This window comes from Rhinolophus ferrumequinum, chromosome 7, assembly GCF_004115265.2.
Source record: "Rhinolophus ferrumequinum isolate MPI-CBG mRhiFer1 chromosome 7, mRhiFer1_v1.p, whole genome shotgun sequence".
NCBI classification, from domain to species: domain Eukaryota; kingdom Metazoa; phylum Chordata; class Mammalia; order Chiroptera; family Rhinolophidae; genus Rhinolophus; species Rhinolophus ferrumequinum.
Genome location: NC_046290.1, coordinates 26,153,979 through 26,169,268, shown reverse-complemented (window position 1 = coordinate 26,169,268; position 15,290 = coordinate 26,153,979). Strand labels below are relative to the sequence as shown.

Below are 15,290 nucleotides of genomic sequence, written 5' to 3'. Positions count from 1 at the left end.
CTGGGTATAGGTCAATGCAAATGGCTGATATCAGATCTTTCTCTGAAAACAAGTCTTAATAGGGGAGGGAGCAGGGAAAGATGTCCCCACCAGAGCCAGGACACTGAGCCAAAGGGAGAGAGAAAGGCCAGTGTCTAAAAACCAATAGCACCTGCCTCCTCTCTCTTAACCTTGCAGTTCTCCCTCTCCACAATTCTCATCTCTCAGAGAAGAACAAAATGAGTGTCCTCTCAACCTCAAGAGAAACACAGTGTTTCGTAAAGTGTGGTCCCCAAGACTATAGCATCTGCCTCTCCTAGGAGTGCTGGTTAAATGCACAGATTCCCAGGCATTTCACCCCCACCCAAACCCAACAACACACCTTTCCAGTCTGGGTCTCTGGGACTGGGCCCCCAAATTTGTCCTTGTACCAAACTCCCAGAATGTCAGTTGTGAATATTAAAGTTTGAGAACTACTGCTCTAGAAGCCGAATTAGATCATGAGCACATTGATGACTATTCACTTTTGAAAGAGCTTGAGGAAAACACCTCAATGAAATCTATTTTATGGGAATTCTTTTACAACTGTCCTCTATCCTTATCTTAAAATCATTTGGTGCATTTAAAAAAAATTATGTAAACACAGGCATATATCATTTCACTTAGATATATAAATGTGATCTATATTTATATCTGCATACAGGCTATTTTAATTTCTTTTCCCTTTTTTCACAGCTCTCACCCCCTTTCTCTCTCTTGTCTACTCTGATCTCCATCAGGTCCCCAGTAATCTATATTGCAATCCAATCTCTCATCTCTCTTTCAATCATGCATACACACATATACACAAGCACATATTCAAATCTATATTATTGCTTTTTGTATTATTAAAATAGAATATATTTTACTTTTTTCCCCTGTATCTTGCTTTTTTCACTCAATAATACCTGATAAAAGTCTTTCTACGTTATAAGGTTTAACTCTAATTTATTCTTTTAAATGATTGCATATGATTCCACAGTGCAGATGAGTTATAATTTATTCAATCATTCCTCTATTAACAAACATCATTTTTTCCCAAGTTCCTGCTACTATGGATAATGCAGCAATTAACATCTTTGTATTTTATGTATATGTTTATTTCTAGGGTATAAACTCTTATACATAAAATGGAGAACTACATAAGTGTTTGCTTCAATAATAATTAATATTAGTATTTTACAGATTACAGTATATGTATTTTTATTTTTAGTAACTCTTTCCAACTTGCTTTCCAAATAAGATAAGATTTAACCATTAATTCATATGAGTACTCTTTTTCGTCTTCACATCTTCTCGTTATAAAAATGGATGTTGGTAGTACAATGTATTTGGCTATGTAAATTTATCATATTGAATTTTTAAGTGTTCTTTACAACCTCCAACTTTTCAAGTACCGTTTGCGTTTTACTAATATTTCACATCACAAGCAAATAGTAAGTGTTGAGTTCTGAGGTGTTATACTGGTGTAATCAAGAAAACAAACAAAAGCAACGTACAAAACAAAACAAAAACAGGCTACTTTCAATGAGGCTACACTCCTAATAGTTTAGATGATAGGTAGATAGGTAGGTAGATAGATAGATAGGAAAAAGCTTCCAATATTTATCCTGCCTTGCCAACAGCCAAATCTGAGAGGGTCAGTTTTTCTGCATCTATAAATATGCAGAACTAGTCAAGGTCAAAGAACATTTTCTGGGAACAATAGCTATTCTCCTCATTTTTTATTTTTTTTGTATGACACTGAGGAGAAAAAAACAAATGATGTGACCTTGCTAGATCCACAGACTTCAAACAGTCCTTGTTTGATTTGAACATCTAGAAGTGTACAACAAGACATCAAGATGTACAATTTACCTATGGCAAAGTTCAAAGCGCCATTTATAGTGCATAGGAGATGGCAGGACTCAAAATGGGACGTTTAAGGGAGACAAGAGTGGTCGGGAAGGGGATAGAAAAAGGGCTGGAGAAGGGAGAGAGGAAGTACTAGGTCTGTGAGCTAAAGGGAGAAAAACCCAGCTTAATTATGGAAGAAAAGACACACACATAGGATGGCTCGCACAGGCAGAGTTGCTGTGGAAGCACATTCCAGGAAAATCTTAAGAGATTACTTTAATAATAAACCATGCATTCTTCAGCAAGCCATCACGGGATTAACTACCCCTTTCCTAGGCTGGGAAGGCAGTCGTCAGTTTTATTTTTTTCCTTCTCCCTTGCAGGCAGTTTTTGTGCAAGAGGAAGAGTCATGCAAAGACCATCGTTTTTCAAACATTGCACTGAATTTTCTTCATCTTAATTTTCTAAACATTAATTTCAGTTGTGATAAGAAAAAAACCGTAGTTTAGGCAAGGTTAATGTCTAGTTGGATTTGGGTGTGATTGTCCAGCTGCCAAGATGTTTATTTTAGACCTACAGAAAAGTGAACAACTTCGATGGAACAAGAGACTACATTCCACCAGGAATAAGAAGGGTTAAATTGATTTTCATTTTTTCCCCCTCATAGGAGCAGGACACTGAATTACTGCCAGAAGCAATATCAGCGCCTTAGAGATATAAAAATACACTTCAAATAGAGTTCTCCGCTGTCGACTCTTAAGATTTCTGTGTAAAATGACAGAGCTGTCCATTTTCAGCTGTATGTGTGAGCCTGCTGCTCATAAATGAACTGTTTTCATCAAAGACTTCTCTTGAAACTACAGCTCATTGCAGATGAAATCATTTTCTTCCTCTGGCTTTTTAGACAAATCCCTTCCATTTGGTGGGGTAGAGCAAACATAAGTTAACATTTCTCTGTAAGAGTTCTTTAATTTAAAAATTAGTTTTGGATAGTCACTTCTAAATTAAGAAAGTATTACATACGGAGATTAATAGAGACTATTTTGTTTTGTTTTGTTTTGTTGAATTGTCAAAGCCTCTATTTGCCTGAAGTCAGCTGTCATTTCTCCAGCTACTTAGCCTTTGGAAGTGAAACTATCCCTCGGGACTCAGAATCTCAGAAGTAAAGCACTATGTCCTAAGATGCACAGAATTAAAGTTCTCTGCATAAGTGTTATAAATGCTACCCTAAGACTAAAGTTTATATACCTCTTGTCATTCACACGAAGTCATTTTTTTTTAATAATAGCAAATTACCTCAGAGAAATATTGAAAACTGTCAGCACCACCCTCCCCACCCCCGCACCCTCAGGTGTGAGGAGATGAGAGTGATAACAAAACTAATAAGAGTCTGGGAGAGGTGGTATTCTCCTTGTCGCTGAGCTGGGCTGCTCTACACTCTTGGCTCCCTGGCTGTTCCAAGCCTGACCTACTTGAGAGCAGGGGCTGCCACTCATATTGAGCTGCCCCAAATTGCACAGTGGCTTTACAGTCAGGGCTAGGCTTGGACCACAAAATACATCCTTGGTGTCCCATGAGCCCAATTTGAACCCCCAGTTTCCCGAGGTAAAATGCAAATCCACTGTATGGTGCTTACTCAATAAAATCAATAACCCCTTCTCATCCAACTCACAATTTGGCATTTTCACATTTAGTACACACTGTCTCCAGCTTAAAAGAAGTGTGGGGGGGGGCATGTTCTTCACAGGAATAATTCCATTGTTCTTAAAGAGCAGCAGAGCTTCTCAGGATGTTCTATTGTTCATGATTTTAAAATATAAAGAAAATTAATTCCTAGCTTGTTAAGGTTCTCTGTGATATACTGTGGAGTGCCTTCTGCTGCTAAACACTATATGTCAATATTCAAATATTTTATTTCCCATTTTTCAGTTTTCATAGAGGTATAAGAAACACTATGGAAATTAGTGCAGAGAAAGTCATGTTATGTGTCTATAAATGGATGTACACACTGTGAGGGAAGCCAGTATATAATCTTTGTTTATGTCAGATATACAGCTTATTTAGATATGTTATATAGATGTGTACATTTTTGTTTATATATATTTCATAGGGAGTATTGTTTTTATATCAGGATATACAAGGTTATATTTCACACATAAATACAGTGTGTTTTACAGACACACACGGATTTCCCACCAATTTAAGTGCACCCACATCTGTAATGAAAAAGACCCTAATTTCTTTGAAAGAAGCAATCACACATTCAACTGTAGAAGCAGCAGATCTGAGTTAGGATCCACTGCCTTTTGCCAGGAAAGTCGGGAGTAAAGGCAACCCTTTGTTCAAAGAACCCCAGCGGGTTGGGATGACTTCGTGTGCCACATCACTCCAAGTGGCAATCCAGGAAGGAATTTGTGAGATGAAGGCCGGGGTCCCACCCCTTCCCTGCAGTTTCCCTTTCCTGTCCTTATTTGCACCCTCCCTTGTCTCCCGGCCCCGGCCCCGGCCCCAGCCCTTACCCCAGCCCCAGCCCCTACCCCAGCCCCAGCCCCAGCCCCAAAGAGTCTGGGGTTTTGACGGCGCCCTTCCCCTTTCTCCGCCCCTTCGCTCGGCTCCCTGCGATCGCCCCCAGCTGGCGGGGCTCGCGAACCGAGGGCAGCAGGATCCTCTGCGTGGCTGCAACTCGAGTTAATAAACAGTTAAGTTTGGAAGACTCAGCAGACACGTTGAGGGGGAGTTACCGAGCCCAGGCAGCAAAAACATCCCGGCGCATTCCTGGGGAGTCCTCAGCTGCCAGCATCTGATTAGAACCATATCTCGCCGGGAGTGGCCGCGCGGCTGAGGCTCCCGGGCCGGCAGCTATTTAAGCGCGGCCGCCGTGTCGGCTGCGCGGCAGCCTGGAGGCTCGGCGCGGGCAAGTCATGCTGGCTTCGCAGAGGCGCTAGCTAGCCTGTGAGTAGCTTTCAAATCCTTCCCTTTAGCTCCTTTTTTTTTTTTTTTTTTTTTTGCGACCTCCTTCCCTCCTTTGCTTTTTTCCCCCTTGGGGTGCAGACTTGGAACTGTTGGGGAAATCCTAGAAATGAGACAGTGTTCGTGGGGAAACCAGCGGTTGAGTGGCCTGACATCCGAGGAATGTTTCCATGGAATGCATTTACCTTTGGGGTCGGACTCCAGATGTCCATCCAGCTTGTGACATTTCACAAGTGCCTCGTGTGTGTGTGTGTGTGTGTGTGTGTGTGTGTGTGTGTGTGTGTGTGAAAGCTCTGCAGGCAGCCCTGGTAGGACTCCAGTGTGGCTGCCCACCGCCTCATTAACTCCTCCAAGGGTGTTTATTTTTGCCCTGTGAGGAAGGCTGGGGACCTGGTATGAGCCCCTGAAGCTTTTTCCTGGTGACTGACAACATATGGCATTAAAATGTGAACTTTGTCTTACACCCACATTAAGAAAGTATCTGCTCAAGATACTGAACAAACTTGTTTTAAATCCGTGGAAGCCCAGGGCGTTAAATGGTGTTTGCCTGCTTGCTATAAGCTGGCTGGAAAGATTAAGTAAGAATTCAAGAAAAAGGGGAAAAATGAATGGGTTAAAACCATAGAGCCCCAGTCAGCATAGCGGTTTTCATAGCATAGAGCTGACTCTGTTATTTGTTTCTGCCATCCTTTCCTCTTGACTTAATTCTTAGCCTGGAATTCAGGTCCGCAATCAGTTTCAGCAGGGAGCTGTTTGAGTCCAAAGGGAAATTTAACTGGATTAAAAACACTTAAAGAATCTGGATGTTATCTCCACCCCAGCCACCCCCCACCTTTTCCTCTTTCTTTTTAGTTTGTGTTTGGAAGGAAAAGAGACTCTCTGTAAAATGAGCAGAGCAGAAATAAGCTTCCAGACACATGGAAAGACTTAAAAATGATGGAGGGGCGACTTCATGAATAGTAAATGTTGTTATTGCACTATAAAGTGACTTAATGAAAAAATTTCTGGCCTTAATCAGTCAAAGCAGGGGAGTGGGGGGGAAGGAGGTAAGGCAGAAGTAACTCAAACAGAAGGAATGGCTGAGGAAAGAAGGCAGCTACAAAAATGCCTTCAAGCATCTGATAAGGCTCTTGGAATGGCTTTGATGGGATATGTAATTGACCTTCCTTCCAGGCTTGAGGGTGGCTCCCCACACAGGAGCATCTACTGGCTGTTGGGGAGGGAGGAACTGGCTGGGAATGGGGAGCACTGCAGCTACCAAATGGCTTGTCTCCATGCTCTGTGACATCTCTATGCTTGCTTCTGACACCAGCAGCCAGACCTTGATTATGCTGCTCTCCTCTGGGTCTGGTGCCTGCCTACCCAAAGTTCAGTCTCTCCCTCACGGAAAGGAATTAACGCTCAATGACACTGTAAGAAAGTTTATTGTCTTGAGACTTCAGGAATATTTGGGATTGAGTTCTCCTTATTTTTTAAGGAAGGACCATTTTGGTGAAGTGCTGGGTACGTGGCAGTAAACAATGCTACACAATACAACATGGAGTGTGCAATGTGGATAGTCTAGAGAAAGCACAAAGGAGACCTAGTAATCTTTTCCAATGTGTATTTCTGGGACAGATTACTTCTTCTGAATTCCTAATCAGTTTCCTCCTAAGGCAAGACCGGATTCTTTTTTCCTGTTGTTGGTGAATAACTTAACTTCCCCCGTCCCTTCCCACTCCCAACTTTGTTCCTTCTTTCCTGAATGACTGCCCTAAAAATCCAATTTTTCTTAAGCTATGTCCTCCTACATTTTGATGTATGACCAGAACAAGTAGATGGTAGGGGAACGTCTTCTAACTTTGAACTATGACACATATGTAGTTGCCTGTCTCGTGATCTTGGACACTCGATCTTCACCTGAGGACATAAGAGAGGGCAGGGAGCCACAACACGTGTTAAAAAGGCTTGTTAAAGACAGATTCCAGAGTCTGCATTTCCACTCAAGACTTTTTATAGTTTTTGATTCAACCAGAAGTCCAAATTCTTATGCAGTAAGCTTATTTGTTGCCTTGCTCAAAAGTTTGAATAGATTTCAGTCATCTTGTTTGGGTTGAAGGGAATTGCTTTTAAGACACTCGTTTGCATGAAGGTGATACAGGGACCCCTGGAAGCTGTTGACCAACGGGTTAGGGGTGATATTTATTGGCCTGCTCAGCTGTGATTCAATTACCTGACGATTAAGAAGGCTCCTGGCTGGCAGGTGGCTTTGTGGAAATGTGGGCTCTCGGTGGTACAGCGTGTATGGAACAGCTGCTTCATTTCTAATTCTACCCCTCAGATGTCCGTAAGCCTAAGCTTGCTACCACCAATATTTTTTTACCTGGATAGTTTTGAAGGCTGCATGTGTGTCTCCTCCTCTGTCTCTCCTGACTTGAGGATTTAATTAATGCTTTTCTTAAAGACAAAGCTAAGATGCTGAAATACTTGAGAAGGCTGCTGCCGACTGAGCTCTCCCCAGGTGGAAAAGCTTGAAAGCAGACTGGGGGGGAAGTTTCGATAACTGACCAAATACATAAGGTTTTCTGCCCTCCAAACAGAACCAGAATGAGAACTAGACTGGCAACATGAAACACCTGAGTAACAGGATGTGGTATTTTAACATTCTCTCTGATGCTGCTGTGTAATTCTAAAGTTGAAACTGTGCCACTGAATTGCACAGAGGTAGGCCAGAATCACATTCAGATGAAATAGCTGTAGCATCATATAGGTGTGTTTAAAAGAAATCTAGCTCTTGGTACTGGGAAATCTAGCTCCCAGTATCCTGACTGGGTTAATTGTGTGAATCAGAAGGAAAGCAAACCATGGAGGCTCCTCTTTTTCCAAAAACATGCTAATTTATGATGAGGGGAACAAATGATGCTGAGTGTGGACTCTAAAGCCTAGTCCATGCCAGTTCCTTCTTCCCACCTCACCCAACTAGGTAGTGGTTGAGAGCGTGGGTTCTGGAGCCCCTTTGCCTCCCATTGCCTCGGTTCAAATCCCAGCTACACCACTGCTGCTCACCTGACCTTGGGCAAATTGCGTAACCTCTCTGTACTTAAGTTTTCTTATCTGAAGACAATAATTGTACCTACCCCCAGATTTGTTGAGAAGACTGTTAATCTAACATGCTTAAGATGCTTTATTCTGTCTGACTTAGAAATTTGTTTTGTTTTGGTTTTGCCCCCGAACAACTGAATTATGTATCTTTGTGAGAACTGAAGGCAGAATGGGGAATTTCTTTGTCAAAATGGAACACTGCTTGTCTGCCTGAAAAATGTTAATCATTCAAGCACTTAATATTAACAAAGCCAGCGTGTTTGCTGTGCTCACACTAGAACAAACAGGGAGTTACTCTCTGTTCTCTGCCTAGAAGCCTGCAGTTGGGTTTGGTCAAGCTGACCTCCTCTGGTCTCATTGAAGTCTTCCCCAACCCCCTTCAGACTCCCTACAGAGAGGGGACAGTCCTTGCCCCTGAAGTCAGCATTATAGCAGAAGGAAGTGGGAAGGGAGGGACCATCTGTACTAAACTGAGTGACTAGGCTAGAAATAAAGTCTTCCGAATGCATGAGGTGCCATACTATCATTACCCACGTGGGCAGGTTGCCATGGTTATTCCTCTTCCCAAATCCTTCTCCTACCCTAGAAGGAAGCTTGCCACTCCAGGGTAAGCAACATCTGAACAAATTGCTTCCTGGTCTAAAAATGGAAGTTAATTTTTAATTAAGTGAGGTAGAATCTCCTCGCTACCCATTTCATCCTTTTCCGCATCTTCTAAACTTATTTGAATCCTAATACTCAATTATCTAACGCTTACTACTTCTTACATTATCAAGATAGCAAAACATTAAGTCTTATGAACTTTCAGGAACATAAAAGCTATTGCCTCAATTTTTCTCTGCTACCATAATTTATACCTTAAGGCAAATAATCTTTAACTGCCTTAAACTAGTAAGAATTCTGAGTGAATGGGGCCAGCTGAGTTTTCAGTTACAGGGAAGTTACCAGGGGGCAGAATGCGTGAGGATTGTCATTTAGATTTTTAGGTAACCATGGAGTAAGGGAGCAGGTAGCACAGAAAGCAACAGTCCTGGAAAATATGAGTTTGAAACACTGTCCAACTTGAAAGAAGTTTGGGTGAGGGATACGTGGTTTAAGGTTTCCTCTGGGTAAAAATCTACCCTATTTCTCCCTAGCAATATGATGCAAAGTGTTATTCTGATAGACTTAGATCTTCATGTGACAGATGAACTGCCATAAGTTCTCATTTCACAATCAAATTCGTTCAGTCTTTCAAGGTTGGACACTTAGAATGCAGTATGTTTCACAGCTAGAGAGAACTCATCTAACATAGTGGTTCTCTGAGTGTGGTCCCCAGACTAGCTACATCAGCATCACTTGGGAACTTGTTAAAAATGCAAATTCTTGGTTCCCATCCCAGAAACACTGAGCCAAACTCTAGCAGTAAGGTCCATCCAGCTGTATTTCAACAAGCCCAACACATGATCTAAGAGTAACGTTCATAATTCAGTTGTTTTATAATTCAGTTCAGTGGAAAGCATAGCAAAGTATCTGAATTCCTATAGTCATGAAAATAATAAAGCAAAGCATTTAAATATAGGTTAGTTTATCTGAATCTTGGGATGCAGAAAGATTACAAAGCACAGACCTTGATATTTTTTCTACTATCTCAAGTACTGCTTTCTTGATCCTAGGAAAACCGATATGATCCTTAGTTTTATCCTTTTCCCTCCTTTAAGGATTTTAAAGAGCATAATTAATCTCCATTTATTAGGAGACTGTCCCAGTTACTTTTAAAAAAAGATTCCAGTAAACTAGATCATTACCCTTGAACCAGATGGTTTTCTCTAACCTATAAAACTTTTTATTTTGTTTTTCATGCCATGCCCAGAGTGCAGATGAAGTCCTCTCCAGAATGGTAAATGAATCTAATGCACTTAGTTTTTATAGAGCTTTATGGTTTATGAAGTAATGTTCAATTCTCCCATTTGACTTTCACTTTAAATAACTTAAGATAGAAAATATATCTCCATTTCTTAACTCCAGTAAGATCAGTAGATATCAACTTGCCCAAGGTCCTAGCATTAAGTGGTAGAGCCAGGATTCAAGCATGAATCTTTGTGATTTGGATCTTGGTGTTTATCTAAATATTTAGTACATACCTATTATGTGAAGTATTTGCTAGGTTAGCAATGAAAGAATTACTCCCAGTGTGTAGAAATCTAGAAGAAAGTCTACATCATGTGAAGCAAAGAATGTAGAATCTAGACCTGCCATTCTTTAGACAGGCTATTCAATGTCCCTGACCCTTAGTTGCCTGGCCCACTTTGCAAAATACTTCCTGAGAATGACTGATGTTAATCAGAGATTAATGCTTAGCAGAGATCACACGTTAGACCGAAAAATGCAAAGGTGCTTCTAGATTTAGAAGGAAAGAATTGGAAGTCTGGTTTTGAGGAGACAACATAGGTTAGAGGTTAAAAGCTTGGGCTCTGAACTACAAATGACTGTCTATGTCCACAACCCAGCTTTGCCATTTTAAGACAAGAGATACAACATCTGAGTTTTATCCATCAGTAAAATGAGTTGCCTCAAAATTAAGATTGAAGGAGAAGCCATAGAAAAATACTTCCTCAGTGTTGCTGCCTCAGAAATGTACCTGTTCTAGAACTACAATTCTCCATGTAATAGATAAGCTGATATTAGCAAATGGTCTTGCTCTCATTCTTTGTGAGCTTTAGGTAAGCTAAAATCTAGAGATGTACACACTTGGGCAAATAATTAAAAGACCGTCTTTTCTTTATGCCTTGAAACTAGTAAACTGTAAGGGTCAAGCAAGAGAACGTTACACTTTGTAAATCAACACAGGCAGCACATATTAACTCTTAATGTACCATTTAAATCTCATCTGGGCAGGACAATTGAGTCCTCCTGAGATCTAGTAACAGCAACTAGACAAGTAACTAAGAAGTATGCAAGTAACTAGAAAGTAAAGAACAGCTTCACTAAATGGGTCCATATTGGACACAGCTGCCCTCCTTGTAAACATTTCACCCAAATGGTCTCACTTTTCATACTTTAAGTGTAGAATTAGGGGACCAACACTTGTTCTAATCTTCTGTAGTATGTAATAGAGATGCTAAAATACTTTTTGTTACCATTTAGTGCAGCAGAAATAAGCCAAATGTGTTTGAACTTTTGTCAGAAGGCTGGCATAGTCATAGGAAGAATGCTGAACCAGTTTGGCTTTGGGGCATAATGTTGATTCAAACAGGAACCATATAACTGACCTCCAGATTTGAGGATCAGAAGTCAGGATAATACACATAGTAGGTGCTCAAATATCTGTCCTTTAAAGGAAAGTCTCAGTTGTGCAATAATTACTTTAACATTGGAGGGGGATGGTGTTAGTTTTTTGTTTGTTTTTGAAGGTTCTTTTGGGTTTTTTTGTTTGTTGTTTTAACCTTTGCCTCTAAAGTCAAACATCTTAAAAGCAACTAATACAACAGGCCCTTCCATTCATAGCTGGTTGATAATAAGGAGATTTAATTTTGGTTTCTCACCTATAGCTGAGGCTTTTCAGAAACACACTTATACTTGAATTGAAACAGTAATCTTATTCAACGTCCAAGCTGTGTTCTGAAGGATCTCTTGATGCTTGCTTAACTGCCTTATAACTTGTTCTTTGGAATTTCTGATATATCCCCTGGTTTAAAGTTCTCAATGACTAAAAGTTGGTTGTAATCGAAAGTTGGATGAAAATATTTACCTAACACCTACTAGTGAACACATAGATGTCAACAATTGCTGCCTATGAGAAATTTTGAGAAAATGACAACTACTCAACTAGCAAATGGTTGTATTTTAATTAGGTGGTACAGGATAGGGTCCTGAGGAAAAAAAGGACACCAGTGTGATAATGGACTTGGCCTTTAAAGGACTGGTGGAAGTAAGATAGGAAGAAAAATGCTTTCTAAGCAAAAGCACATAAGCAAATCATGCAGGTATGTACTTCAAGGATACTGACTGGCCAGTTTTTCCAAGAAAAAGTACAGATGGCAGAGAGGTAAGAGGTGATATCCTTTGGAAAGGAGAGATGGATGGCCCTGAGCCTTGGATGTCAGGGCAAGAACTTAGATCTTCATTTGCTAAGTAGTAGATCTCTTTGTTAAATCAGGAAAACAAAATGCTGACTCAGATAAATTAACCTAGCTATGTTGGCAGGATGAATTTGAGTGGCAACTGTTTAGCAGTTGAAGAAAAACCTGTATTTCATGAAAAATCAGCAATCAAAGTAGAGAAAAGATTTGCCTAACTGAATAGTAAGGAGCAAATGGAAAATATGTATTAACCCTAATGTTTTAAGTGCATTGCTCTTGACCAGACTGTGTGGGTCCTAGAAAAGTAGGACAAATGGTTCCCTGATCTTAAAACTTCCTTGAGTTGGGGGAAGAGTTGTACATGAATCAGAGGGCAACAGTAGGTCATGAAAAGTATAGGAAAATGGTAGGGCTGGTGGGAGGTCAGGGAAGACTTCCCTAAGACAACACACCTTGAGTGGAGAGTGGACTTTGAATGACAGGTAGGAATTCAAGTCGGTGAAGGCAATAAGTATTACAAGTGTTTCAGACTTGGAAGGCAACATGAGAAAGCAGTGTGTGTGTGTGTGTGTGTGTGTGTGTGTGTGTGTGTGTGTGTGTCCAGAGTAAATGGAAGATATCAGCTTTTTCAGGGCTTTGGATCTCAGGTTCAGTTCACTGTGGATCTCACAACTTAACAATGATACCTGATTAATACAAAAATCAGGAAGGCGGAGAGGTCTGGGAAGGCATGACTACAAAAATTCAGCCATGAAAGTAGGTGAGTTACAGCTAGAGTCTCTTACAACTTAAATTCTCATAGGAACCTTTTGAGAAGACGAAGGAAGAATTTATCTCACAAAAAGTTTCTTTATTTCAAGTATTCTAAATATATTCAAAAGTACTGATGCTATGTGTATAGAAAATATAAAAATAACACTGTAATATGAGTTGGCTAATTGTGAGGGACAAGATATGTGATACAGGGTAGTACAGCTTGTTTGAAACCGGGAACTTAGGGTGGCGATGAGACAAGATTGGGGAGGAATTCTGGAACCAAGAAAAAAAAAATGGTGAGGAGGAAGGAGAGGTATAAAAATAAAGGGTAACTATGGAAAACAGAGGGTCAAAGGTTTGCCAGTTTCAGTAGACATGTGAACAGTCCAAGTTAAAAATGTTAGCTTCGTGCTAAGCTGCAGACAGTGCTGTTGTGGACCTTGTAGGTGTATCCAAATGCAAAATAAATTCCATAGTTCTATTTCCAGATAGTATATAGAGATATAGATGTTCAGCTTTTATACAAGTACTCTTGAATAGTAGCAATAGATGTAACCGTGTTCTGTTTTAGGATTTGGACTCTTCACACCTCACACAGCCAACACTTGGTGAGGACTTTCTATTTGGGGTGCTAATAAAGTCCATTTTCTTGATGAAGTTTCCCAGTAACCAAGTACTACCTGATATTCCCTTACTAAAGCTCTTATAACTAAGTAGTGCTCTTTAAATAACCAAATCCACGGCAGGGCGGTGGTGGGGTGGCGGTTACATTTTCATAACATCACCTCATTTAAATCTGCGACTCCGTAGTTTGGCCTCATCTGAAAGTGATACTGTTGTACTCTTAGAAAATCTGGCAATTGAAATCGCCGAAGAACATGTTTGGTTCTAGAATATAAAAGTTCATGTCATCTCTGAATTGCTTGCATTTCTGAAGTGTGAAAACTGAATGTCAAATGAGCATAGTGCTTCTCTTTGGTGTTTATGAAAACAGTGTTGATTCCAAACTTTGGACTGTCACGTAACATTGCAGCGAATATCACTGGTATTCTATCATAACCTAGTGTATCACAAGATTCTTCCCTCCAATTGCCTCAGCCATACAGACACTCCTCCAGATTGCAGTATGGTTATAGGAGACTCCCAAATATTAAATGTAACTATCCCCCATCTCATGAATGTTTTAAGAAAATGTCATAATTTTAGAACTGTCTAAAATTTAGAATTAAGCGCTTAAGACAAAATCTGCATCTTCCCAGGGTTGCTATTAATAAGAAAGCAATTTATATAAAGTTCCTTGAAGAAGCATGTAGTACTAATTTTGCTCTTATTAGACATTTTTAATGGCAATGAAGCTTTCTACCCTAATCAGAAACATTTTCTGTAAAGCACTTAGTTGTAACTATTCCTTGCTTGTTCTCTCTCCCCTGCCTGTACTGTAAGCCTCTGAGACAAAGGACCATGTCTATTTTGTCACTGTATATACAGCATAATACAGTGCTTGGCACACAGTAGGTGTTCAGTGAACAATAACCAGATGGCCAGGTAAATGAGTGAGTCAAGCTACTCTCATTTGCAACATTAATTGTAATTTAGTACAGAGTAAGCAAAATAGGAAACTTAAGCTTTCCTTATCATCTGTTAGTATAAGTAAAACAGTTCCGAGTCCCTTTTTTTTTAACTTTAAGGTTATTTATAATAAGTAATATCCATATGTTCCTCTAGTTTATATCTGCACAGAGCCTGAGAAAAGCAGACAAGCTGTTACTGAAATTCTCCAGATGATGTGGTCTTTTCAAGTCCTTGGTTTAACTTCTATCAATGGAGTATTCATCATAGCTCATACATCTATCTGTCCCAATGGTGTAATCACCTGGCTAATAATAATAGTGGTGAATAGTTTTCATCCTGATATTTCCTGCAAGGACAACTTCTTATTCTCCTTCTGTTTCTCCTTTTAAAAGTGTCTGCTAAACTGCTTACTGAAGAACTAATAAAAATTGAGAAAATAGATGAAACCTTTGGCTCAACATTGGATAATTAAGGTTTTAATTTTGACTTAACACAATTTCTGCCCACTTCCAAGAAACCTGTGGTTTTAATCTGCATAGGAAGCTGTATTGTGGGTAAAGATGTGGCGTCCATTAGGCTCTTTAAAATGCTTGAACAATGTTACCAACTCGTCCTGCCTGCACAGACCCCGATGGGTCCAAGAACACTAGTCTGGAAACCCACAGTAGTCCACTCCCTGACCAACTTTCAAAATCCTAGCATAAATGAGTTTTGCCAAACCCTAGTTGTCATTTTATTAAAAACTTACTGTTCCTTGTTTTTAACATAGCAGCCGCTTTTCTCAACAACTTTGGGTAGGTAAGTCTCAATCAATGACGATAAGTGTCAAAGCTTACCGTCTGGCAGCATCCTATTTGCTGTCAGACATGTTTACTTGATCGGTTCTCTTAGCCTTTGAGTTTAATATCATGTGACTGAACCTAGAGTATCTTCACGATTCTATCTTCAGACCAAGTTAGAATATAGATTTACCTACATTTTAAGCATTCCTGACAA

At 40.0% G+C, this 15,290-nt stretch overlaps 1 protein-coding gene across 4 annotated transcripts in view; it reads left to right on the top strand.

Moving 5' to 3' along the window:
* The first annotated feature begins 4,417 nt into the window (after positions 1-4,417).
* Positions 4,418-15,290, top strand: part of DAB2 (DAB adaptor protein 2) — a 48,816-nt gene continuing 37,943 nt past the window's right edge. For 2 of the 4 annotated variants that reach the window (XM_033110520.1, XM_033110519.1), the window contains exon 1: positions 4,498-4,806. The gene's annotated coding sequence lies outside the window, so the exon portion shown is untranslated. Of the gene's footprint in view, positions 4,807-15,290 lie in introns of all 4 variants that reach the window. The other 2 variants (XM_033110523.1, XM_033110522.1) reach the window with 2 other exon arrangements.